Source organism: Ambystoma mexicanum, chromosome 9, assembly GCF_040938575.1.
Source record: "Ambystoma mexicanum isolate Mex_15411 chromosome 9, UKY_AmexF1_1, whole genome shotgun sequence".
Lineage (NCBI taxonomy): Eukaryota > Metazoa > Chordata > Amphibia > Caudata > Ambystomatidae > Ambystoma > Ambystoma mexicanum.
Genome location: NC_090931.1, coordinates 826424893 through 826450030, shown reverse-complemented (window position 1 = coordinate 826450030; position 25138 = coordinate 826424893).

The window sequence follows — 25138 nt, the reverse complement described above, 5'->3', positions numbered from 1 at the left end:
AGTTGTGACAGTCAATTGTCACTAAGTCATGATGGAAGATATCACTCTGCTTATACACTTGTGCAGACAGCTGCCAAAACACGCACCGAAGCTCAAGCATTGCAGTGCAGAATGGGTTAAGGGTATGGCAGATAAAATGTTCATGACATGGCCACACGGGGGATCACTGTCCAAAGCAGTTTTGCAACATATGATGACATAATTGCACGCTGCATATATCAGGAAAAAGCTAGAAAAAAGGTTAGCTAGATTAGAGCTTTGGAAGATGTACCAAGAGGAAAGGGAAGACCCACCTCATGAAGACTGGATGCTTAACCAATGTAAAGAGGGCGGTGTTGAGCCTTCTGCTCCCCCTACCGTGCCTGAAATAAATGGGGATATTAATAAAGATGAAGGATTATATGTAGCAGCGATGAGAGTCCTGAAAAGACTCCAAAAAGAGATGTGATCCCTAAAGTCCCACGGGACAAGGAGAGAAGTGATCGACCAGGTATGTCTCTAGATGTATAGAGAGAAAACAAAAAGATGGAAAGGAGAGTAAGATAAAGCTGACGAGGTAGCGCTCGTACAGAACGAATGGATGGGTGGTCAGATATTGTTCAAACTTGATGGAAAGAGCATCGAGGAAGTAAGACAAAAAGAAGATCAGGACGAACAGGAAAAAAAGATAAAGAAAGAGAGAAAAGATTGAAGAAGACGAGGCCAAAATAAAGAGTAGGCAAAGGCGGGAACAACTGTATCAAGATGAACAGTTGAGGAAGCAGGACAAAGCAGAGGAGCAAAGAGAGTATGATAATAGACAAAGAGCAATCGAAGAACGAGATAGCCTAGAAAAGAAAAGAGAAGAAGAGGAAGAACAGAAATTAAGAGATAAAAGAATGCAAAGGTGCTGAGTTGAAGAAATGCGTAGGGAAAACAAGAGAAGAGAGGTGAAAAGACAGGAAGAAGATAGGTTTAGGGAGGTTGCAAAGAAATGAAGAGAGTTTGACGAGGAAATGGAACTCAAGAGAAGGTAAAGGGCACGCGACACTGATTGCATAGAGAAAAAATTAATGGAACCTAATCCAGAAGTAGCATGGGAGGACATGAAGAATGCTTCCCAACACATGAACCAATGCCAAGACTGTCTAGAGCAGATCTAGAGGATAATTTTGATATAAAAAGCATTGGAGAGAAAGTTGATAAGGTTTATCAGGACCAAAAGTGAATACAAAAATAAAGGACAAAACTATTGATTTGAATGTGCACAGTCACAAGGCAAAGAGGGAGGTTTGTTCAGCCTCGACCATAGAGCCTTGTCTTTGGACAAGCTGACTCTGAATAGAGATGAGAAAGAGGGAAGCCACACTAGTTGGGGACAAGATATGTCAGACGAAGACAGAGAAACCTTCCGTGGGCAGGAGGGAGATAGTACATGTGGTCCTGAGGGATGTTCTCCGACAGACAGGGAAGTGAGATGGTCAGATCTGGACTTACCTAAATCGAGGACGCCAGAGCCCCTGGCGCGGCACATCGACCTAGAGGGTGATCCCATAGTGTGAGGGGGATCTCGCCACCTTATGTGAGCCAACTAACGTCATTACCGGGAAGAAGATGGTGTAGAACCATTGTCTCTTCCATGGACAGGCAGACAATGGGGGATGAATGGGATTTTGGGATCTCACAGTTCCCGTTGTTAGAAAAAGGAGGGGTCAGACCACAGCGTATACCATGGCCCCAAATGGTTAAGGATAATTTAAGGTGTAAACTCCAGAGTCTGATGTCGGGTGCCAGAAAATGGATCTATGAATTAGAGAAAATGACAGGAGGAAATGTGCAAGCTATAGGGGACATTAAGGGTCTTCTAGCAGCTATACTTGGGGAGAGAGCTGATGACATTTGGTCGAGAGCTGGATACCCAGGTGTCACTGCCCAGAACACAGCTCATGACGGAGCACCATTTGAAAATTGTAAAGCGGCAATCTGGAAAGCGCTTCGAGTACAATATCCGGATATGTCGGATATGGATGCTGTAATGGCACGTAAGATGCAGGAAGGGAGGATCCGCTTATTTACATTCAGAATTTCCAAGAGCAATGGAGCTTGGAAACACTTGAGCCATGGGGAAAATCTATACCTGTATTTTATCATATATTTTGTCAAGGGTTACCAGACAAGGTGCAGAGACAGCTCAAGAAGCTGGTGGGTATGGAGGCAAAACCATGGCCAGAAATACTGCTGACCAGAGTGCATCATTGCCGATTGTTGTAGGAGAAGAATCAAAAGAGAGAAGATGGTAGGAAGCGTGAGGAAGCTAAGTTAGTACAGAAAAAGCTATTGAAGTATACTATAGAAGGGGCAATGCTAACTAGTGGAGAAGGATCAGGATCACAGTAAGCAGCAGGTATGCCGCAGGTGAATAACCAACGGCAGTTCGATCAAAGAGGGAATGGATTTATACCACGAGGTAGGGGAAACTTCAACGGAAGCAGCTTTCAGAATAATGAAGGGAATTTTGAGAGTAACCAAGGTGGGTTTCAGCCTATGCAGAATAATAATGAAGGCATGCAAGAGCATATTAGAAGACTCCCTCCTGTATTTTGGACATGTGGAATGACAGGGCATATAGCTCGAACATGTGGGAGCCAAGGGTATGTGCAGAATGGGCAGTTCTCAAGAGGGGAGACCCCTTATCCGCCTGCATATAGCTCACAAATAGGGATGGGTTTGCCCAAGATCAAACAGTGTATCAAGCACAAGCAGCAAGAATGCAACAGGTTTTGAAATCACAGCAAGCACCATTGAATCCGCCACAAGGACATGTCACAGCACACATAGATGAAGATACAGCAGAGCGCAAACACAGGACAGTTATTGACTCCTAGGATAGGGGCTGTCACTATCGAAGGGGTGAATCCTTTCACTGCCACAGGAATAAGCATGTACCCACAATAGGACATCTCACTGGGTGAATTGATGTGTTCAGTACTATCAGTAACACCAAATCCACAAGAGGAACCAAGGGTTCACGTCACGATAGGAGGCAAATCTATTTCTTTTTTAGTAGACACGAGTGCAACTCGCTCATGTATATAGGAGGGAATATTTGTACTATCGGGTAATGCCATGAATGCTCAAGGTTTCACAGGAGCTACAAGTAGAGTTCCTTTTACTGAAAAATTGCCAGTCTCTATAGGAGAATGCAATATGTCTGTCCCATTGTTGTATTCAAAACAGAGACCAGTTAATGTTCCAGGTCGAGACCTAATGACGAAATTGAACATGACGATTTCTTTTACTAATGAAGGCATAGGCCCTCATTATGAGTTGCGCGGTAAAAGCGGGTTCATTACCGGCATGCCGGAACGTGCAAGTCCGTGCTCGTATGAACGTGCTAACAGCGGGTGATTACGAGTGCGCGAGCATGCACGTTCCCCCATGCCGGTAGTGGCAATACCCCCATGCCGCTAAAGGGCCACCAACCCCCCTATACCGGCATTGCGGGGCCCGCCCATTGCGTAACCGCCTCATAACAACCCCTAAATACCGGCACGGTAATACCGTCACGGTATTACCCTGTTCGCAAAAACGGGACCCGAAAATTACATCATCGCGAAGGAACGGGAAATGGCCGGCGGCCATCTTTAAAAACACAATCCATTGCCATCCTCCACAACCACCGCTTCCTTTGTGTTGTTGTGTGCCACAACAGAAGCAGGATGTCTAAGGCTACTAAGAAGTCGACCCCAAGGTAGAGAAAGCACCGTTTTTCAGATGCAGAACTAAGCATGCTTGCTAACACCCTTGCACAGCATGCAGATACGATCAGGAGCACTGACCTGAAGCATGCGGCCCAAACAAAAAAAGAAGTCTGGCAGGAGGTCGCACAGAGGGTGTCGGCAGTGGGGAGCACCCTAAGGAGTGTGCGTGACTGCCGGAAGCGGTGGGACGACCTCTGCCTCCGGGTGAAGAAGATCCTGGCGGACAACAGGAGGGCCGCAATGGGACAGGCGGGGGCCCACACTCCCCTGTGAAGTTGACGGCATGGGAGGAGACCCCAAGTTCCTTCATAGACCCTGAATCAATCGAGGGAATTGGAGACCAGGAAGTTGGCGCCGCATCATCCACAGAGGAAGGTGAGTGAACCATCACATCCATGTAGACTAAACCATGATGTGGCACAAGTGATGTGGAAGTGAGACTAGGCAAGGCAATGCATGTCCCAAGGCTACATCAACATATCCATTCAAGAATGTGTGCCACACCCTGCACCACACGCATGCTGAGTGCCAATCCCAATCCCAACAGAGGTGCAACATGACCCAACCATGCCCATGGAACTCACCACACAGACACCAAACCAATGCCATGCCACCAGCCATGCATTGATTGCCCACATGCCCCCTCAGAACACCAAATGCCACACCCCAGAAATTAAATGATGCCTGAATGTATGAACATATCACACCGCAATACATCATAGCTGCCATTTGACACCATCACTGATGACCTGCATCTCTTCTATCCCCCAGGCACCGATGAGGAAGATGGAATGCAGGACAGGGGTGCAAGTACATCCACTGCACGCCAAGGGACCAGGGCCACCACCACCCCCAAGCCCAAGAAACTGCCTAGAGCAACAGGCAGTGTGCCACGCAAGGCAGTAACCCTGCAGGGGACAATTGCAGCCACAGAACAGCAGCAGCCACCCACAACAGTGGGAGGCGTTTCCATTGATGCTCCGCCAGCCACCGCGGACGTTGTGTCTACAGCGGTGGATAATGAGGGTGACATCATGTCCGGCACACCCACCCCAAGCCCCATTACCAGCCTCCCCCCCCTACAGAGTCTGAGTGCATGGACGATCCGTGCCTCCATGACTCGGACCTTGGAGACTCTGACATTGGCATCTTTGAGGAGGACAGTGCCCTGGACGTGGGCCCCACGCAGGTGCCATCCACCACCCTGCCATCCACCACCCTGCCAACCACCACCCTGCCAGCCACCACCCTGCCAGCCACCACCCTGTCTACCACCACCCCGGCCACCAGTACTCCTGCAGCCAACAACTCTTTCGAGGCTCGCCTGGCAAGGGTTGAAGCCCGACAGGAGTCCATGCTGGAACTCATGCGGCAACAAGTAACCACTGGGAATGACACCATGAGGGACATTGCCACGGCCATCGCAGCCAATACTGCTGCTGTGGAGGCATCGACATGTGCCTTTAGGGAGTGTATGAGGTCACTTAAACAGGCCCTGCTTGCGAATCTGCCGCAAATGCAGCGCCCACACCTTGGGGCAACCATGGGACTGACCATCGACACCTCCACTGCAACAACCCCTTCCACCTCGGCCCAATCGAGCCCTGTGCGTCTGACACAGAGGAGTGCACGGCGCTTGACCATGGCACCCCCGGATCCAAAAATTGCCAAGAAATAACAGGACAGGCAATGACATACTGAAAATGTACGTTGGTGAAGGGACCACTTTGGACATATAAGGACTTTTGAGGTTTGTGGGGTGGGTGAGGGAGTTTACTGGGGTATTTTTGGGGTTTGTGGGGTGGGTGAGGGAGTTTACTGGGGGTTGTGAGGGGATTATGTTCACAATATCACGTCTGTTGAAAATACACCGTTGTGTGCAAGCAAATCATTGGCTGGACATACTTTCTTTTGTACATGTACATTTATTGTGTGATGGTGTACAGTAGGGCAGTTCTAACAAAACAAGTGTGCATGTCCACATTCAGCCAGTGTGTCGCAGACACATTACTTTCATTGTCCCTGCGTTTCAAAAGTATTCAGCAATTAGTGCTTGGCGTACAGCATGGCCACCCTGTGCATCACGTAATGGCAGGGGGGCTCCTTCGCCTCCGTCTCCATCCCCTTCCTCCTCACCCGGCCCATGCATGTCAATGTCAGGTGGCAGTGGTACATTCCTTCGGACGCACATGTTGTGCAGCATGAAACAGGCCATGGTGATCTTTGCCACCTTCTCGGGCCTATATAGGAGTGCCCCACCAGACCTGCTTAGGCAGCGGAACCGCACATTCAACGGGCCAAAGGTCTGCTCAATCACAACACGGGTACGAGTGTGCACACGATTGTACTCCTCTTCATGGCTGTTCTGTGGGTTCCGCACAAGGGTAAGTAGCCACGGCCTCAAGGGATATTCTGTCATGAGCACTGCTCCCGAGAAGACAAGTCAAGCCCAGCATCCCCGGAAGCAGGCTCACGACCCTCGTCCCCAGCTCCAGCAAACCCCTATTGGGGCCCTTTGGACCATGTCCTGGCGCCTCTGGCGCCAGGCTCATAAGGAACCTCAGTCCCGGCGCCAGGGGCGCCAGGCTCATAATTCTTGCAAAGGTGCTTGGGTGGACCTACCTGTAGCAGACCATGCTGCATACTCACCTTTGCAAATGCTGGCAGGATGAAGTCCCCAGCCTTCTGCTGGGAGGAACTATTCCCTGAACTGGGACTACTTTCTTACCTGGGTGGGGCTGGTGCCACTCCTTAGCTCTGGAACACAGGAACTCTTGTACCTGGGCGAGGCTGAGGAAGAAGACACCCAATCACTCCAACACTATTTAAACCACACCCGATTGGGAAAACGTGCTTCGCGTTATTCTGCATCTGCAGCAGGACGCTCACCGAGTCAGCTCCAGAATTCCAGTGACATCTCCAGCTTCAGCTCAGCAACCTGTGGAAGAAAGACACGAGAACTATACTTACCATCCAGGAATCCAGACACCGGCAGAACCTGCAAGCAAAAGAAACATAAGGTTAGCAAGTTGCAACACGTTCGCAGCCGCGCTCGCTTACCTGATCCATCTGTGCTTTCACGGATTCTTCGCGGCCTTCTCTTCAGCAGCCTAACGGCACCTGTAAAGACAAAGAACATTGTTAAATTGGAATCGGGTGAAGGCGGCCGCATTTACTCTTCTTACCTGCTTTTGTGCGCGTATTACGATCTCTTCAACCGCAGCAGCCCGGCACCTGAAAACAAGAAAAGACATTATTTAAGTGCCATTAAAGACTGCAAGAAAGCCTAACACTTACGTGTTTCCCCACGTGCATCCGCGACTGGGAAAACGCCCGCAAGGTCCCGACACCTGCAAATAAGAAAAGAACATTGTTAGAGGTGCTATAATAAAGTCACAGATCATTATACTCACGTACTTCGCACGTGCAACGGCAACGGACGAACAACGCCCGCAACATCTCAAGACCTGAAAACAGAAAACAAGGGACATTATTGAGGTGTCATTGAAATTCCCATACCTACGTACAACCGCACGTGTCGCGCTCTCAGTGACCACGCCCTCAGCATCCAGGCACCTGAAAAAGGCAATGCAAAGACTTCATTAAAGGTGCCCATCTCTTCAAGACTATAAACTCTTTATACCTACTGGCATCCGCTCGTGCAGTAACGGCGGCATCACCTTTTGGCATCTCAGCACCTGTGCCACTTCTAAGGCCACAAAAGACTTTGAGGACCTCCAGTGACGTAACTGGAACCCACGCACCCCTGCATAAGTCGCAGGATGGAGAGCCCAGCATTTATACGCCTAAGGTGAGAGCTCACCAGGACATTGGACTTTCGGAGAGTTGGCGATTAGTGAGGAGGAAGTCCAGCCACACGGTCATTAACCCTTTTTTATTCCGCCTGCAGAAACCTTACCCTGCAAGCCAGACGGTCAATAAGAGGAAGCCCAGTCCAGAGAGTCATCCGAGCTCTACGCTTCTCAATTGAAGAGACTATAACAGTTCAGCCGGGACCAGCGCCTCCGTGGGAATCAGGTGAGCGTTACATATTCTCCATCACCTGCAAGAAGATACAAATAGGTGTGTGTCACTCTGAACTGCCACCTTCAGGGAGCACAGTCATGGCAGCAGCTATTTGGTGTGGGCATGCACAAGTCACTGTACGTGTACAAAATAGTCACCTATATGCAATGTATACTGTACAGAGGTATGGTACACAGGATGGGGTTAACTAGATAATGCAGGGTGTAATCCTGCATGCTGAGGCAGATGTGCTGTGGTAGTGCGACAATGTTTAGTCTCAAATTCATGCTGTATATTGATTGCTATGCATGGTCACACTAGCCGCATTGCCACAGTTGCCATCCTATTCAGTCATGCATTGCTTTCCATCACCATGGTGCCCTGGTTGTGCCTCTTAATTGTTGTCATCCATATGCATTATTTGTGATATGTGGCCCAGTGATGTGTCCTGTTCCGTTTTGCTGGTTCAGGTGAGGAGTGTTTAGCTCTGCATGCATTCTCCACTCACTGGCTATTGCCACCCAGGTGAACTTTTACCCGCCCCTTTCCCACCCTGGTGCAGTAGCCCCCCCCTTCTGCATCCGCACACATCAGTACCCCACAGCATGGCCATGGCCCTGTTGTGCAACTCACCAAGCAGCCAGGCACGTGGTCCAGCATGTCGCTCCATGTGACGGGGTAGCGTGCAGTTGCGCAGTAGCATGGCATCATGTGTGGATCCGGGATATTGGACGCAGCAATGGGTGATGATCTTGCTGAAGTCACATACCATTTGCACATTGATGGAGTGGTATTGCTTGCGATTGCGGTAACCGCCTCTATGGCATGGGGGACTACCAATTCGACATGGGCTCAGTCGATGGCACCAACACAATTGGGCATGCCTGCCAGTGCATGGAAGCCTACTTTGGTTTTGGCTATCTCCTGGCCAGTCCGTGGTAGGGATATATGGGTGCTTGCGTACTTCAGGAGGGCATCCAGCACTTGGTTCAGCATGCGTGAGAATAGTGGTTGTGAAATGCCATGCAGCTGGCCCACTGTGTCTTGGTACGTGCCTGTGGCCAGGAAGTGTAGCACAGACACCACCTTTAGTAGTGGGGGGATGGCAGAGCGTATTTGTATGTGGCTGGCAATGTCGTTCTGTATCATGTCCAATATGGTGGTGATGGTGTCACAGTCCAACCGGTACAGGGTGTGGATCTGCTCAGGGGTTAGGTTGAATGGGCTGGGTCTGGTGCGAGGGATTGCTGGCTGCCTACGAGGCTCTGGTGGCTGCGCTGGTGGTAATGGCTGGGCCTGTCTCACCCTCCTTCTCCTCCCATGTCTCCTCTGTGCTGCCTGTTCTTGCTGCTGTAGTTGTTGTTGTTGCAGTTGTTGCTGTAGTTGTATCAGTATAGCCATGTCCTCCTGCGCCATAATTGCAAATGCTAGTGAAAGCACTTTGGTGTAGGAAGGGGTGTGGTGTTTAGTTGTGCTCCATTTGTACTGGGCAACTCTACATTGCCTACACCTTTGGGGGGGGTTGTGGTGTGTGGGTGTGCTCAGTTTATACTCGTACAGCCTCCTTTGACTCCACCTGTGGGGATTGTGTGCACCTGTGGCAGCTACCTTGTATCTTGCTTGCTGTTTGCGGGTGGTCCGCGAGACCTGTTTTGCCGGCATCGTGCAGCCCGTGATTACCGGCTTCGCAATGCCAGTATTTGCATGTATGCGTGGGTTGGAATTACCCCCTATTACCGGCATGCCGGTATTTGCTCCCTGAAGGGGCGCGTGTACACGCCTATGCCGCTATTAGCGGCACCGTTGTTTAGTGTGCCGCTAATACCGGGTTTGCGGGTCGGAATGCAACGGGACGGTAAAAACGATGCCGGTATTAACATACCGCCATCGTTTTTGCCTTCCCGGCATACCTCGTAATGAGGCCCACAGTGTGTTCAACGGCAGGAATACATTATTTAAATGTGAGCGAATTCATCATGGCATTTACGGGACAAATAGCCATACGAGGAGTACCGTTAGAACCAGAAGTATTTAATTATGGGGTACGCATTTTGGTAACATGGCTGCCTGGTTTAGTAGGTACAACCATGAGAATACCTGATGAGTTTCTCTTTAGGCCTGAGATTCCCATGGACGAAGAGGAGGGACATATTTTTCCCTTAGAGTTACAAGCAGCTGTAGTGCAAGGGGTCTTGGCCATGATCATAGGATTTGATGATAACGGCAAATCATGGGGCAAAGTAATTGCTATTGGAGAGAATTACAGATTAACTGACGTCATCGATGAGGACATGTTTAAAGATGACCCATCTGATGATGAAGTAGTGTTCGAAATGAGCATTACATATTGGGTTAGGGCAGGAAGACACAAGGTTCCACAGAGTCTGATGATAGTGCAACAGCGTCCTGCATATTTTGATGAGGACATGGTGAAAGTGCCAGTTTCATTATGGACTACAGACCTTTATGACGTAGGCCTATTAAAGGGGGTTGGAGAAGGTAAGATTAAACTGAAGCCAGGAGCAATTTTAAAATAATCAGATGTAAGACAGTGAACCCTGCCACGTTTGTAGCTGAACCACTGGCAGAAGACGAGCATGCACATGATTGTTCAAACTATGAGGAATTCTATGATGGGTTCCCGAGGGTGAAAGAAAATGCTTTGGCAGGTGGGGAGATTCTTTTTATTGATGGTTCTTCAAGGATCGATCAAACTGATGGACAAAGGCATTCAGGTGCCGCTGTACTAAGGCACAGAGCTGATGGGGAATTTGAAGTAATGATAAGTGCAAGATTACCGTCTCACTTTTCAGCATAAGCTGCAGAATTAGTGGCGCTGATTGTCGCGCTCGAGAAAAACACAGACCAGGAAGTAACCGTGTACAGTGACTCCGCCTATGTGACATCAACCGTACATGTAGGGCTAGCACGTTAGAAAAGGAGGAGCTACCTCCGAGCGGACGGCACTCCAGTGCAACAAGTTGCTTTATTAGACAGACTTTTTAAAGCACTACAACTCCCAGTAGCCATCGCGATTTTTAAGTGCACAGCGCACACTAAGTGAGCAGACTTTATTTCCTGTGGAAACCACGCCGCAGACGAAGAAGCAAAATAAGTTGCATATTCAATAGACATAATGAGTTTTGGTACACATGATGTGAATGAAAGAATGGTGGTGATGATGATTGTAAATGAAAGCTTTAATAACCTATCGAAGACATAATTGATGGAAGTTCAAGGTGGAGCACCACAGGATGAGAAAGACCTGTCGACACGAAGGGGGTGTTCTTTATCCCCTACCGAGGCACTGTCGCGACAGGAAAGCACTGGTAAACCGGTGATGCCAGTAGCCTTATTAAGGGTGGCATTGAAACAGCTACACTACCCTGCGCATGTCACTAGGGAAAGCTTTGCAGCAACAATTGCGGAGGACTGGTTTGTACTGAATTTGTTAGCACACGTTGCTTTTTATGTAGTAAATTGCATCGTATGTCAAAAGTTTACTGCTGGGCACATGCTTCGAACAGTCAGAGGAGTTACACCTCGACCAAATGGTCCTTTTCAGCATTTACATATTGACTATGTTGATATGCTGCAAGTTTGTAATGGTTATAGATATCTGATAGTGGTGGTGTGTCCATTTTCTAAGTGGGTCGAGGCTGGCCCATGCACACACCCAGATGCCACTTGCGCTGCAAAGTTTTTAGTTCGAGAAGTATTTCCTATATGGGGAATATGTGAGGTGTTGAGATCATATAATGGCCCACATTTTGTAAATTAAGTGTTTGAGCAAATTAGCTTATTTCTCAGTATAAAGCATACGTTTTCCTCTGCTTATCAACTGCAAGCAAATGGAATATGTGAGAGACTCAACGGTCTGCTCAAGGAAAGGATAGCCAAGCTAAAGCTAACATTGAAAAAAGGATGACTGCATTGCTTGCCTCTTGCATTATGTGCACTGAGGAATCAACCAGGCTCTGACCATCACCTCATGTGTCATGATGCCTGCCTCTAAGGAGCCAGGCCGGGCCCAGCAACCCCAGAGGCAGACATCATTTTCCCCTGGGAAGTCCCAGCAGGCCCAAGTCGGGGCCCTTTGGACTCAGTCCTGGCGCCTTAGGCGCCAGGCTCATATGGGCCCCCAGTCCTGGCGCCTTAGGCGCCAGGCTCATAAGAGAGGATATGTGTTTAAGTGCTTGGGTGCAGACTTACCTGATGCAGACCATGCTGCTTCATCCAGGCCCTCTTGAGGCCTGAATGGGACTACTTTACCTGTGGGACTACTTCACCACCTGGGTGTGGTCGGGGAAGGATACATACCTGATTGGTGGAAGGATACATACCAGGAACTTCTTCCAAGGCTATTTAAACCACACCCGATCAGCCACACGTGCTTCGCGTTGTTCTGCACCTAGCAGCTGGACGCTCACCGTGTCAGCTCCTGCATCCTGACTTCAGCCACGCCTGCCAGCACCCTGGAACACCTGCAAGGGGAGAAAGGAAGAGAATAGGAGAAGAAAAGCCCTTACCTGCTAAATCTGCATCCCGGAGTCATTTCTCCAACGGCCCTGAAAAGGAAGACATCATTTTAAAGGCATTTTGTTTCGATCGCTGCAGCGCTGCATTTTACTCACCTTTGCAAGGCGCTTCCATCTTCAGCAGCGATCTTCCGGATTCAGCTACGCCCCGGCGCCTAGAGGAAAAAAGACAAGAACAAAGGTGAGAGGGAGAAAAGGAATAAGGAAAGCTCAGTTTCCTTTTAAGTCTTACCTGTTGGATTATTCCCACTGCATTTCGGGTCCTGCCGCTTCCTGGCATCTCCGGACCCCGGCCCCTATGGGGAAAAAAGACAAAGACATTGAATGAGCGAATGCAAAGACATTACCTGAGCGCTCATCCAGAACTGTTTCACTTCGGGTCGGCGCCATATTTCCAGCACTCCAAACCCCGGCCCCTAAGGGGAAAAAGACATAAGCATTAGCGCTTGCTGCAATTAGACAACGAACATTATTATTAAGCTTGAACTTTTGAACAGAACTTTTACAGCGCCTTACCTGAACAGTCAAGCTTACCTGAACTCCCATCAATCCTCAATCCAGTGAAGTAACTGGGTTTCAACGCGCCCCTGCATCTGAAGCAGGATGGAGAGCTCATCCTTCCAAACCCTAAGGTGAGGCTTCACGGGGAATCGTGGAGGAGGTATCGTGGAGGGTTGGAAGGGAGTGGGAGGCTTGAGCATTGTTCCACAGTTGGTAATACTCCCTTTTCACGCACAGGAGGGTATCCAACGATCCAGGGAAGCCAGAATAGAGGGGCCCTTCCTGTCCATCTTCAGAGTTCTGCGCCTTCGACGCCGCGCCTCCGTGGGAACCAGGTGAGCGTTACAGAACGCGAAGCCTTACCACAATTTCCCACCTGGGCGCTATGGAGACTTCCGAGACAGATCAGCTGGCCCATCTTTTAGGGGAATTACGGGCAGAAGTGCACTCTGCCCGCCAGGAGACTAATGCTCTCAGAAGGGAACTAATCCTATCCAAGGAAAGAACTGATGATCTGGCCAAAAGGTTATTGCAGGGCCAGGCAGAGCACACTCCTTTACCTGTTTCCGGAGATATTTCTACAACAATGGGTTTGAATAACCCGGTACAAATCAATCTACCTGGACACATGCCTTTGGCCCCGCCAGAACGTTTTGCGGGGGATCCCAAGAAATATGCCGTTTTTATGAACCAATGCCGTTTACACTTTTTATGCAGGCCCGGGGCCTTCCCCAACGACCAGACCAAAGTAGCCTTTGTACTATCTTACCTCAGTGGCTGTGCTGCCGATTGGTCTATTCCATTGGTAAATCAGGATGATCCCATTCTCCGGGATTTCCAGGGCTTCCAGGCCAGCATGGAAAGATTGTTCGCTCGACACTCGCAGGGACAGGCCCTTGACAACGAACTGTTATCCTTACGGCAAGGTAATCAGGATCTTTTGTCCTATATCGCCACCTTTAATAGACTGATTGTGGAAACCGGATGGCCTGAAAATAAAAGGATCACCTTGTTTCATCGAGGCCTGCGCAGAGAGCTTAAAGATGTTATAGCTCAGATAGTAGATCCACCCCAGGCCTGCACAGACTACATAGACTTAGTGGTTCAACTTGATCACAGACTTCAAAATAGAAAAGCAGATCGGCTCAAGTACGAAACCAGAGTACCCATCAAGACCCACGTTAACTCCAAGAGTACTGACATTTCCGAACCGATGCAAATAGGCAGTGTTAAAGGACCATTAACGCAGAAAGAACGAGAGAGAAGGCGACAAATGCAACTTTGTCTGTATTGTGGGACTTCCGGTCACTTTCTCCAAAGTTGTCCAGTAAAACCACCCAAGAAGGTGGTTGGAGCCACTGATAACGAGTTATTGACACCTGGTTCGGGAAACGACCTAGCCCGACAAGCGTAGGGGTCCGCTTGCCGAGCTTGAAAACAAACTCTTTGACCTCGCATTTTGTCATGCCAATGGTGCTAGTGAATCCAAAACAGCCTCAGCAGTTGCATGCCATAAAAGCATACATAGACAGTGGAGCTATTGGAAATTACATAGACCGTGAATTGGCTTTCAGGATTAAGCTTCCTCTCCGTCCAAAAGTAACCCAAGATGTAATTACCACAGTTGATGGAACCGAAATAGCCTCAGGGCCTGTAACGCATTCCACTGTTGAAATCACACTGGTGGGTCAAGATGGACACCGGGAAGCAATCGTGTTTGATGTGATCAAGGCCCCACAATTTCAAGTACTTCTTGGAATCCCTTGGTTAGAAACACATAATCCAAGAATAGACTGGCGAGCAAAGAAGATAACTTTTCCTGATTGTGAACCAACCTGTTATCCAAGGAATCCAGTTATGGGTCTAGCCTCTGCAACTGCCACCCCTGTACAGCTACCATCCGAATACCAAGAATTCCAAGACGTTTTTCAGAAAGAGCAGGCTAACACTTTGCCTCCCCATCGATCTTACGATTGCCAAATCGACTTGGTACCCGATGCGCCACTACCTTGTAGCAGGATTTATGCTCTTACTGAACCTGAGAACCTGCATTTGCGTCAGTACTTGGATCAATACCTGGCCAATGGCTTCATTCGCCCGTCAAAGTCTCCAGTCTCTTCCGCTTTGTTCTTCGTACATAAGAAGGAAGGAGACCTCAGGACCTGTATTGACTACCGCGCCCTGAATCAGATAACGATTAAGAATCGGTACCCTTTGCCCCTGATACCTGAACTCATCGACCAAGTAAAAGATGCTCGTGTGTACACCAAGCTAGATCTCCGAGGAGCTTACCACCTGGTGCGTGTAAAAGAGGGCGACGAGTGGAAGACTGCATTCCGCACCAAATTTGGGCTCTTCGAGTATCAAGTAATGCCCTTCGGTTTGTGCAACGCCAACGCACCTGCCGCCTTTCAGTACTTCATGAATGATGTTCTTCGGGAACTTATTGATGTTTGTGTCATCGTTTATATTGACGACATCCTGGTGTACTCTTCCTCAGAATCTGATCACAGAAAACATGTTAGGGCAGTTCTTGAGAAATTGCGCCAGCACAAGTTATTTGCCAAGCTTGAAAAATGCGTTTTCCATACCACAGAAGTGGAGTTTCTCGGATTCATCCTGACGCCTCAAGGAATCCGAATGGACTCGCGGAAGGTGGACGCCATTCTCAAATGGCCATCTCCTAGCTCAGTGAAAGGAGTGCAAAGCATGCTTGGCTTTGCCAATTTCTATCGAAGGTTCATCCCGGAATTTTCTCGAACAGTTCAACCCATCACAGCTCTCTTAAAGAAAAATAAACGCTTTGAATGGACTCATGAGGCCGAACAAGCCTTTCAGGACCTGAAAACCAAATTCACCTCTGCACCTGTATTGAAGCACCCGCACCCAGATCTCCCTTACATTGTGGAAACCGATGCATCCAGTTCGGCCATGGGAGCTGTCCTGTCGCAAAGAGACCCAGAAACTAACCAATTACACCCTGTAGCCTTTTGGTCGAGAAAATTCTCTCCACCTGAAATCAATTACGCAATTACCGACAAAGAACTACTGGCTATTAAATCGGCTTTCAAGGCTTGGCGTCACTATCTTCTTGGGGCTAGACATACCATCACCGTAATTACGGACCACAGAAATTTGCAGTATCTAAAGACGGCCAAAGCTCAATCTTCACGACAACTCCGATGGGCTTTATTCTTTGCGGAATTTGATTTTGTAATTACCTATCGCCCTGGCTGTAAGAATGGTAAAGCAGACGCCTTATCCCGGATTGGCATGGAGGAACCCAATTCGAGTATAGAACCTGTGCCAATCATACCTGAACAAAGAATTTTGGGCTTAACTTCATTGCAAACTATTGAGGACATCCAAACTCAAGTAAAACATCTTTTAGACTCTTCAGCCTTACAGGAATGGAGTCAAAAGGGTCCTCACTACACCGTTAAGGATGATTTACCCTATTTCCAGGAGCGGTTGTTTCGGCCAAGTAAAGAATTACAGGAACTTGTCATCACCCGTCATCACGAATCATTAATGGAAGGACACCCTGGTACCGCGAAAACAGAAGAAAAGATCAAACGCCACTTCTGGTGGCCTTCTTGGAGAAAAGACATAAAGTCTTTTGTGTTGTCTTGCGGAATTTGCGCCCAAAATAAGAGTCAAAGGAAAAGGCCTGCCGGTTTACTTCAACCTTTGGACATTCCACCAGCACCTTGGCACACCTTGTCAATGGACTTTATAACTGACCTGCCTCCTTGTGGAGGTTACAACACTATTCTCGTCATAGTGGATCTGTTCTCCAAGATGGCCCATTTCATCCCTCTAAAAGGATTGCCGTCAGCTTCCACCTTGGCCAAGGAATTTTTGGAGAGTATAGTGCGCATACATGGTTTCCCCTCTATACTAGTCTCAGATCGTGGAAGTCAATTCATCTCCCATTTTTGGAAGAAATGTTGCCAACTGGCACAAATAGATGTGCGGTTATCCACCAGCCACCACCCCCAGACCGACGGACAAACCGAGAGAACCAATCAGACTCTCGAACAATATCTTCGGTGTATGTTACACCAATCCGAGTTAAATTGGAAAGACATCCTTTGGATTGCAGAATATGCATACAATAATTCAGTGCATTCTGGAACCGGACAGACTCCTTTTTATACTTTGTATGGTCACCATCCTCGGACTTCTGACCTTGATCCACCTCTGACCCTGGAAATGCCCGCGGTGAATCACCTACATTCCACTATCACCCGAGCCTTCAAAGATGCTACTACGCACTTACAACAAGCCAAGAAAAGGTATAAAGAAAACGCTGATGTGCACCGAAGTAAGACTCCTCCTTACCAAGTAGGAGATCAGGTATGGCTAGCAACTAAACATTTACCCCTCAGGGGCCCGCGAACTTTTAATCCCAGATTCATTGGACCTTACCCCATCAAGGCTATAGTCAACCCAGTGGCCTTTAAACTCGATTTACCATCTAACATGGGGATTCATCCCGTTTTTCACGCATCTCTTCTGAAACCAGTGCAACCTGGAACCAGACTGTCTAAGCCTCCGGATCCTGTCCAAATTGATGGAGAATTCGAATTCGAAGTGAAAGACATTTTAGATTCCAAGATAGTTAAGTCGAAACTTTTCTATCTTGTTGACTGGAAAGGATATGGACCTCAGGAAAGATCTTGGGAACCCAGTGACTTTATTCATGCACCACGACTGGTACAAAGATTCCATCGGAGATTCCCGCACAAACCAAAACCCCCAGAGGAAAAGACCTTGGGAGGGGCCTTGAGGGGGGGTTCTGTCATGATGCCTGCCTCTAAGGAGCCAGGCCGGGCCCAGCAACCCCAGAGGCAGACATCATTTTCCCCTGGGAAGTCCCAGCAGGCCCAAGTCGGGGCCCTTTGGACTCAGTCCTGGAGCCTTAGGCGCCAGGCTCATAGGGGCCCCCAGTCCTGGCGCCTTAGGCGCCAGGCTCATAACAGAGGATATGTGTTTAAGTGCTTGGGTGCACACTTACCTGATGCAGACCATGCTGGTTCATCCAGGCCCTCTTGAGGCCTGAATGGGACTACTTTACCTGTGGGACTACTTCACCACCTGGGTGTGGTCGGGGAAGGATACATACCTGATTGGTGGAAGGATACATACCAGGAACTTCTTCCAAGGCTATTTAAACCACACCCGATCAGCCACACGTGCTTCGCGTTGTTCTGCACCTAGCAGCTGGACGCTCACCGTGTCAGCTCCTGCATCCTGACTTCAGCCACGCCTGCCAGCACCCTGGAACACCTGCAAGGGGAGAAAGGAAGAGAATAGGAGAAGAAAAGCCCTTACCTGCTAAATCTGCATCCCGGAGTCATTTCTCCAACGGCCCTGAAAAGGAAGACATCATTTTAAAGGCATTTTGTTTCGATCGCTGCAGCGCTGCATTTTACTCACCTTTGCAAGGCGCTTCCATCTTCAGCAGCGATCTTCCGGATTCAGCTACGCCCCGGCGCCTAGAGGAAAAAAGACAAGAACAAAGGTGAGAGGGAGAAAAGGAATAAGGAAAGCTCAGTTTCCTTTTAAGTCTTACCTGTTGGATTATTCCCACTGCATTTCGGGTCCTGCCGCTTCCTGGCATCTCCGGACCCCGGCCCCTATGGGGAAAAAAGACAAAGACATTGAATGAGCGAATGCAAAGACATTACCTGAGCGCTCATCCAGAACTGTTTCACTTCGGGTCGGCGCCATATTTCCGGCACTCCAAACCCCGGCCCCTAAGGGGAAAAAGACATAAGCATTAGCGCTTGCTGCAATTAGACAACGAACATTTTTATTAAGCTTGAACTTTTGAACAGAACTTTTACAGCGCCTTACCTGAACAGTCAAGCTTACCTGAACTCCCATCAATCCTCAATCCAGTGAAGTAACTGGGTTTCAACGCGCCCCTGCATCTGAAGCAGGATGGAGAGCTCATCCTTCCAAACCCTAAGGTGAGGCTTCACGGGGAATCGTGGAGGAGGTATCGTGGAGGGTTGGAAGGGAGTGGGAGGCTTGAGCATTGTTCCACAGTTGGTAATACTCCCTTTTCACGCACAGGAGGGTATCCAACGAGCCAGGGAAGCCAGAATAGAGGGGCCCTTCCTGTCCATCTTCAGAGTTCTGCGCCTTCGACGCCGCGCCTCCGTGGGAACCAGGTGAGCGTTACATCATGCCCCAAGAACTAGTAACGGGGAGGCGAATGAGAACGCCTCTCACTCCTCCATCGAAGATTCAAAGTGATGCCCAGACAACAGCAGAATTGTTAGGAGATGAGCTACGTGCCTACTTAACATGTATGACTACAAGTATCTCTGTCATTTCAGACCAAGTCAAGCGGAAGGGGTACCGGTCTCAGAACACAGATGAAGACCATACAGCAACCAGACCAAAGGAACTAATATTACCAAAACTATTTCCCGGGGATCTAGTTTTGATCAGGAACTTTGCCCGCAAATGGCACCAACCAAGATTTAACAGTCCTTTCATAGTAGAGGACATAACTCCATCAGCAGTGAAGGTACTGGGGAGACGTGCTTGGTTGCAACTGGGAGACGTGAAAATCTACGCTGGAGAGACCACTGCACCCCCACCTCATTCAGAAGCAAGCCACAGAAAAGAAGTTCAGCATGTGCAGACTAGATCAATGACGAGGAAGAAGGATGCAGAGACTGTCCAATAGACAGATAAAGAGTACATTGGACTGTGGTTCACTCGAACACTCTTTGTAGCTGCTAAGCAACGAGTGAAAAAGCTATTGTTCTTGAGGCACAGGAGTTAGCTAAACATTGGACTGTGAAGCATTGAGACCCAAAAGAAGAAAAAATGCCAAACATTGAATTTCTTTTCGACGACTGGAAGAGTGAGCAGTTCCCTGATTCCTTTCTCACTGAGTTTCTCTTTGGATACACCCACGGTGGTGTCTAATGGCAACATTCATCGGCTCATTCTTGCTGTTTTCCTCTTCATTCTTCGTGCATATCTTGCACTGGTTGGGAGAACTGTTGACATTCACGTGTTTCTGCAAGATCCTAAAAATGGTCCAATCGTGAGGAGACCGCTCGCAGTCATAATTGAGCAAATCCTCCAGTTACCTGAGTATAGTACGGAAAGTACAGATGGTCCTGTCTGACGACGACACTCATAAACAGCTTGGAATTGTCTTTTATTTATTTATTGAAGAGCATCCTTAGCTTGTTGGACAACAAACCAATACTCGTGTATTTCTGAGAGATCCCAGAATTCGACCTGCAATAAATTGGCTGATACATGAAATTTGCAAGCAGATTCATTTATTGCTTGACACATCTCTTTGAACGCATGGATGCGTCTATTGAGTAATGACATTCACAATTTACTGACCTTGGTCTTTAACTATTTGCTGGAAGCTCATTCTCATTTGGTTTGACAGAAAGACGACTCTTTTGTATTCGTTTGGAATCCTATCAATCATCCTGCAATCAGCCAGCTGCTTATGGAGCTTGTCGAGCAGATCCACCAGTTGCCAGAATATTTTATGAGATTGCCTGATTAACATTGTTTTTTCCTTCCTTAAAAGTAATCCCAGGCATTATGGGGAACATTGATAATAATAAATATGTAGCAAACAACGAGAGAGCACCATGACATGCAATAAGTTATTGCTGTATTAAATGGACATATTGGTATATAATATATACATGCATCATATGTTCATTATCATTCTTCTCTCTCTCACAATACGCACTGTCTATTATGTAGTTCTAAAGAGGGCAGTAGTACCTGTATATCTTCCTATGCAGCAGGAAGGTACAGATGTGGCAATTATAAGGTAACCAAAGCTTTATGTGATTGTCCCTACAGCAGTAGCACATGTAGAGACACTGATTTCACTGACAAGTGTCCCTATGATTCCCCCTGTAGGAAGGATGGCTACTGATTTTTTTCATGAGTTGATTGCATGTGCTCTTCTTGCAAGAAAGAGACCTAAGAGAAGTACAAGGGAGGATGATCATGATTTGAATTATTATCTAGACAGTACAGCACATGTGGAGAACATGTGGTATCAGCATATGAAAGAAGTAGGAAGGAGTACCTCAGAGGAGGAATGCTATGTATGTGCACTCCTGCCCTATAATATGGGGAAGTCTAAGATATTCATGGCCATTGAAATAGATGTTCAGACAGTACACAGTCTATCTCACATTGCATTCTGCCGAGCAAGAGGTCAGTTCAGGAGTCAAACAGCCTCTTTACTATGGGCAACAGAATAGACAGCTCCAGATGAAGATGATTATGTGCAAGATACTAAGACAAGAGCAAGAGCATACACCAGAAATCATGTGATAAGATTCAAATGGCCTGGAGTGAAAGGGGCTGGAATCAGATGGGAAGTGAACACAAGACTTGAAAGTCCAGGAAAATCTGCAGAAGAAATTCGAAGATAGAAGAACAGAGGCCAAATGCAGATTTGGGGATCAGTACTTTCTCCAGATGGATGGGAGGAAGGAGTGGTTATCTGCAGAGCGTGGGTAGTAATTGGCTTCTACAAACCGACTATTGACATTGTGTAGAATGGATGAAAACCTTTATGGCCGAGACCTGCTAAACTACTGACAAGGGTCGAAGACAAAGGAGGGCCCTTACAAATAGTGCCTCTGGATAGTGCAAAGCTATGCTTCAGAAACAATAGCATAAGAAATTTGTGGTTAAATCTTTGACATGCCAGGAATGAGCATTGGAACAGCAGTGATAATGGATCACTACTGAGCTTATATGAAGCTGCCCAGAGATTGGGGAGGACTATGTTCTATAGTGAACGTCCATGTTCCAGCATTAGTGATTCCTAAAAGTGACCTGAACATTGGCGAATTTCCCAAAGCAGACGCTCACCTGAGGAAGAAGAGATCACTTGAACTCCTGAATCGAATGAAGTGAGATAACTATTTCTCTGCCAAGTCAATAGAAGCCTTTGATTCCATCCCATATGAACACAGAGGGCCTCATTACGAGTTTGGAGGTAGCCATGCCCTTAAAACATCATGATTGATGTTGAATCAGGATGTAAAACCAAAGAGCTGACAGATGAAGAAATCAGAGACTATGTGAAGGCCAGCACTCATGCACCTGAAGGAACAAAGTTCTTGTACCCAAAGAACCACAAGAAGTATGTGTGAAAATAGATCTACTGCAGTCCAAGTGGACAATGCAGGCCTATGTCCTGGAGTAAGGACGAGCATGTGAAATCAGCAGAATGCCTGAAAGGAGTCATAAAGATATGGATCCCAAAGAAGCATTTCTTCAGATGAGGATGTCTAGATGTGAAGGATGATGTGAGGGTGGTTGATGAATCGCCCGGAGGGGGAGTGTAGAGGTGGAGCCAAGTACACTCACTCAAAGCTCCTCCCCCATAGTGCCTATATGTTGGGAGCCAGAGTGTGAGACATGTGCAGTGCCAGTGAAAATACCTATACCAAAAAGAATCTTGGAAGTAAGGTTTCCATTGAGGAAGCCATACATGCATTCACGACAATATGGTGGCGATTTGAATGAAATCCCAGAGGAAGTATGAAAACTGAGCAAAAGAGAAGATCGGCGAAGTCATGAAAAGCAGAGCCGATGCACCTAGCGAAGAAGTAAGAGGCTGAAGATTATGGACATTCTATAGGCTCTAAAGAGGAGGTGTCAAAGATGAGCAACATTTCGGGCTGGAGATGAAGATGCTCATGCTACAGAAATAATGAAGAAGGTATCGAGTCATTAAACAAATGTACAGATGCAGTAATGCAAGTAGACAAAGTATTCTCAAAGGCTGGCTATGTAGTGAAGAGAACCCCGCAATTCACCAACGTATATGATTAGGAATGTATGGATTCCACAACCCATTTTAACAGCGCTGGATCCTGTGAGCAGAAAGGCTTTTTTAGTGTTTCGCAGTTGGAAAGCATTGAATTACAAAGGTGGATCGAAGAAAGGCTTGGCTGGCTCAGCACCAGGGAGTCAAGGCCACCGTGAGCTTGAATGTTCATACAGTGGTTTCAGAATGTGTGAAAAGAACAAAACTCCTGTCTTAGGTGAGGAGCGAGAAAATTGAAGACATCAGAGGTTCATCATTTAATAGTATTTTAAATGCAGAAAGACTCTAAAACATGGTCTGCAGTCACGTGGTCGGATGAAAATAGACACTGGGATGAGCTGTATCGAAACCAAGAGACAGAGTATGCCTATGCTCCCTCTTATTCTCAAGAATGGAGAACATTTCCAAGGCCAAGTCCAAAGCCTTAATTTACTGGCAGACTGCAAGAGTGATGATAGATGACAGGCTAATTGTTGAGAAGATATGGTCATGACCAGCCCACCAGTACCTGGATGCTGGCCTGCATGTTGCTTGCGTGTGTGGAATGCTACAGAGGGGTACGAGGATGCCAACCGATTTTAGAGGGCCACATAATAGAATAGCCCTATAGTTTGTATAACCAATGGGATGTTGTGTATTGGATGATGTTCGTAGAAACCTGCAGTAGAGGAGGGCTTAGTTGCCCCACCTGATGTTCGTGACCCAATCACCTCCCCTGACAAGTATGGAACGTATACCTAGATGTTCCCTGTAAGCCTATCACTTTCCGAAGTAGGTTTTTGTAGTTTACCACATAGATTGAAGTCAATGATGATGAGTTTTTGGTATACAAGCCACATTTTTTTATGAAATGTGTTTAGTGAGAAGATCGAGCGAGTTTGTTAATGTTTGTTGTAACTCCCTGTTTTAGATAATTGAAATTAAAACAGACGTACTTTCCCAACTTCCTGAGTCAGTTTGATTATTGTTTGAGCATATTCTGCATCCCCATCTATCTCAAAGTATTGTTACCTTGTCTTAAAGTGCTTCGATTTTTATTTGTGAACACTTTTTGCAAATACCACGTTAAAGACATTTCCCTTCTCACTTTATTATTTTATTTATAGTGTGAGGGTCAGGATAGAATGTTTGGCCCCAAGGGTGGCTTTTAATTTTTGACTTCCTGATACAGACCGTTCCTTAGTTTTTAGTTATATGTAGGGAAAGTGCTGTACCAGAAAGGCATTTTCCCAACCCGTTTAAGTTAATAAAAGTCTTTAACCAAAAACATGAAAACTTTGCGTACCGCTTTAATTTCTGACCCCTCACAGTTAGTGCGAGAGCTAGAGTAAGGGTTGTGACATGACAGTGGACATATCTTGATTTTGACATCCTGACCGACCCATTCGAGATTTATGTTGAGGCAGGGAAACCCCTTTTGGCATTAGGGCTAGTGAGGCCTTTCCCCAACCCCACTTTTCAGTTGAATAAGTCTGTAGCAATGCAAATGTTACCTGTGTGTCGATCTCTCACTACTGCACTTGCACATTTGGGAATACCTCCCTTCTCCAGGCCTTTCTCAGGCTTCTCTTGGCAGTTCAACAAAGGTGGAGGAATGTTTCTGTTCCCCTGGCCTTTCACAGGCTTCTTTTGGCGGTTCGACAAAGGTGGGGGAATGTCTCCCTTTCCCTGGCCTTTCTCACGTTGGAGCCCTTCAGTGGCTTGATGGACAGTCCTGGTATACTCCCCTGCCAGGTACTGCCTAGTGTCCCAGACCCCTTCACTTTGGTTTCTCTCGCTAGGGTTCCAGACTGATATAAAGAGCGTCTTGTGACCGTGTTTTACCTTTTCTTCCAGGAGAACGAGGAGGTGGGGCTGCCAGTCTGTCGATGGATCTTCGCAAGCTGAATAAGTGATGCAGGGTACCGATCCAACACCCTCCTGACAGTATCCAACAGGACAGGGCAGAACCAGCTCCCAACGCCACGGGACAGCGCTTCTCTGATTATCGTGACGTCAGGACAGTGTAAACACTGACAGAGAAGGCCAGGTGATAAGTCCGATGCCAGCTGAGGATGACTGATAGCAAGGCGAGATGGTTGCAGATCGAGATGATCGGAGCTTCAGAAGGAATTTGAAGAAGATGATGTCCAAGGCACAGATACCGGCAGGGCACAAGGTGGGTGAAAGGCCAGGAAGGATAAGGGAAGGCGGACCCACCAGGGTAAAGAAGGGCCCAGGAGGAGAACGGGACCCAAGCCAACCCCAGGACCCAAACCCCCAGAAAACCAGAAGAGGAACAGGGGAGGATCCAGGAAGGAATCAGGCAGGGAACAACAGGGAGACCCAGGCTAGATCAGGCAGCAAGGCAGGCAAGGATCCCACAGGACAAGGAAGGGTCCGGAGAGCAGGTAAGCAGAATTCACAGAGGAGCACAGGTAAGGCAGGCAACCCCAGGAGCGAAGAACACAACCAGGAAACCAACCACGTTGAGA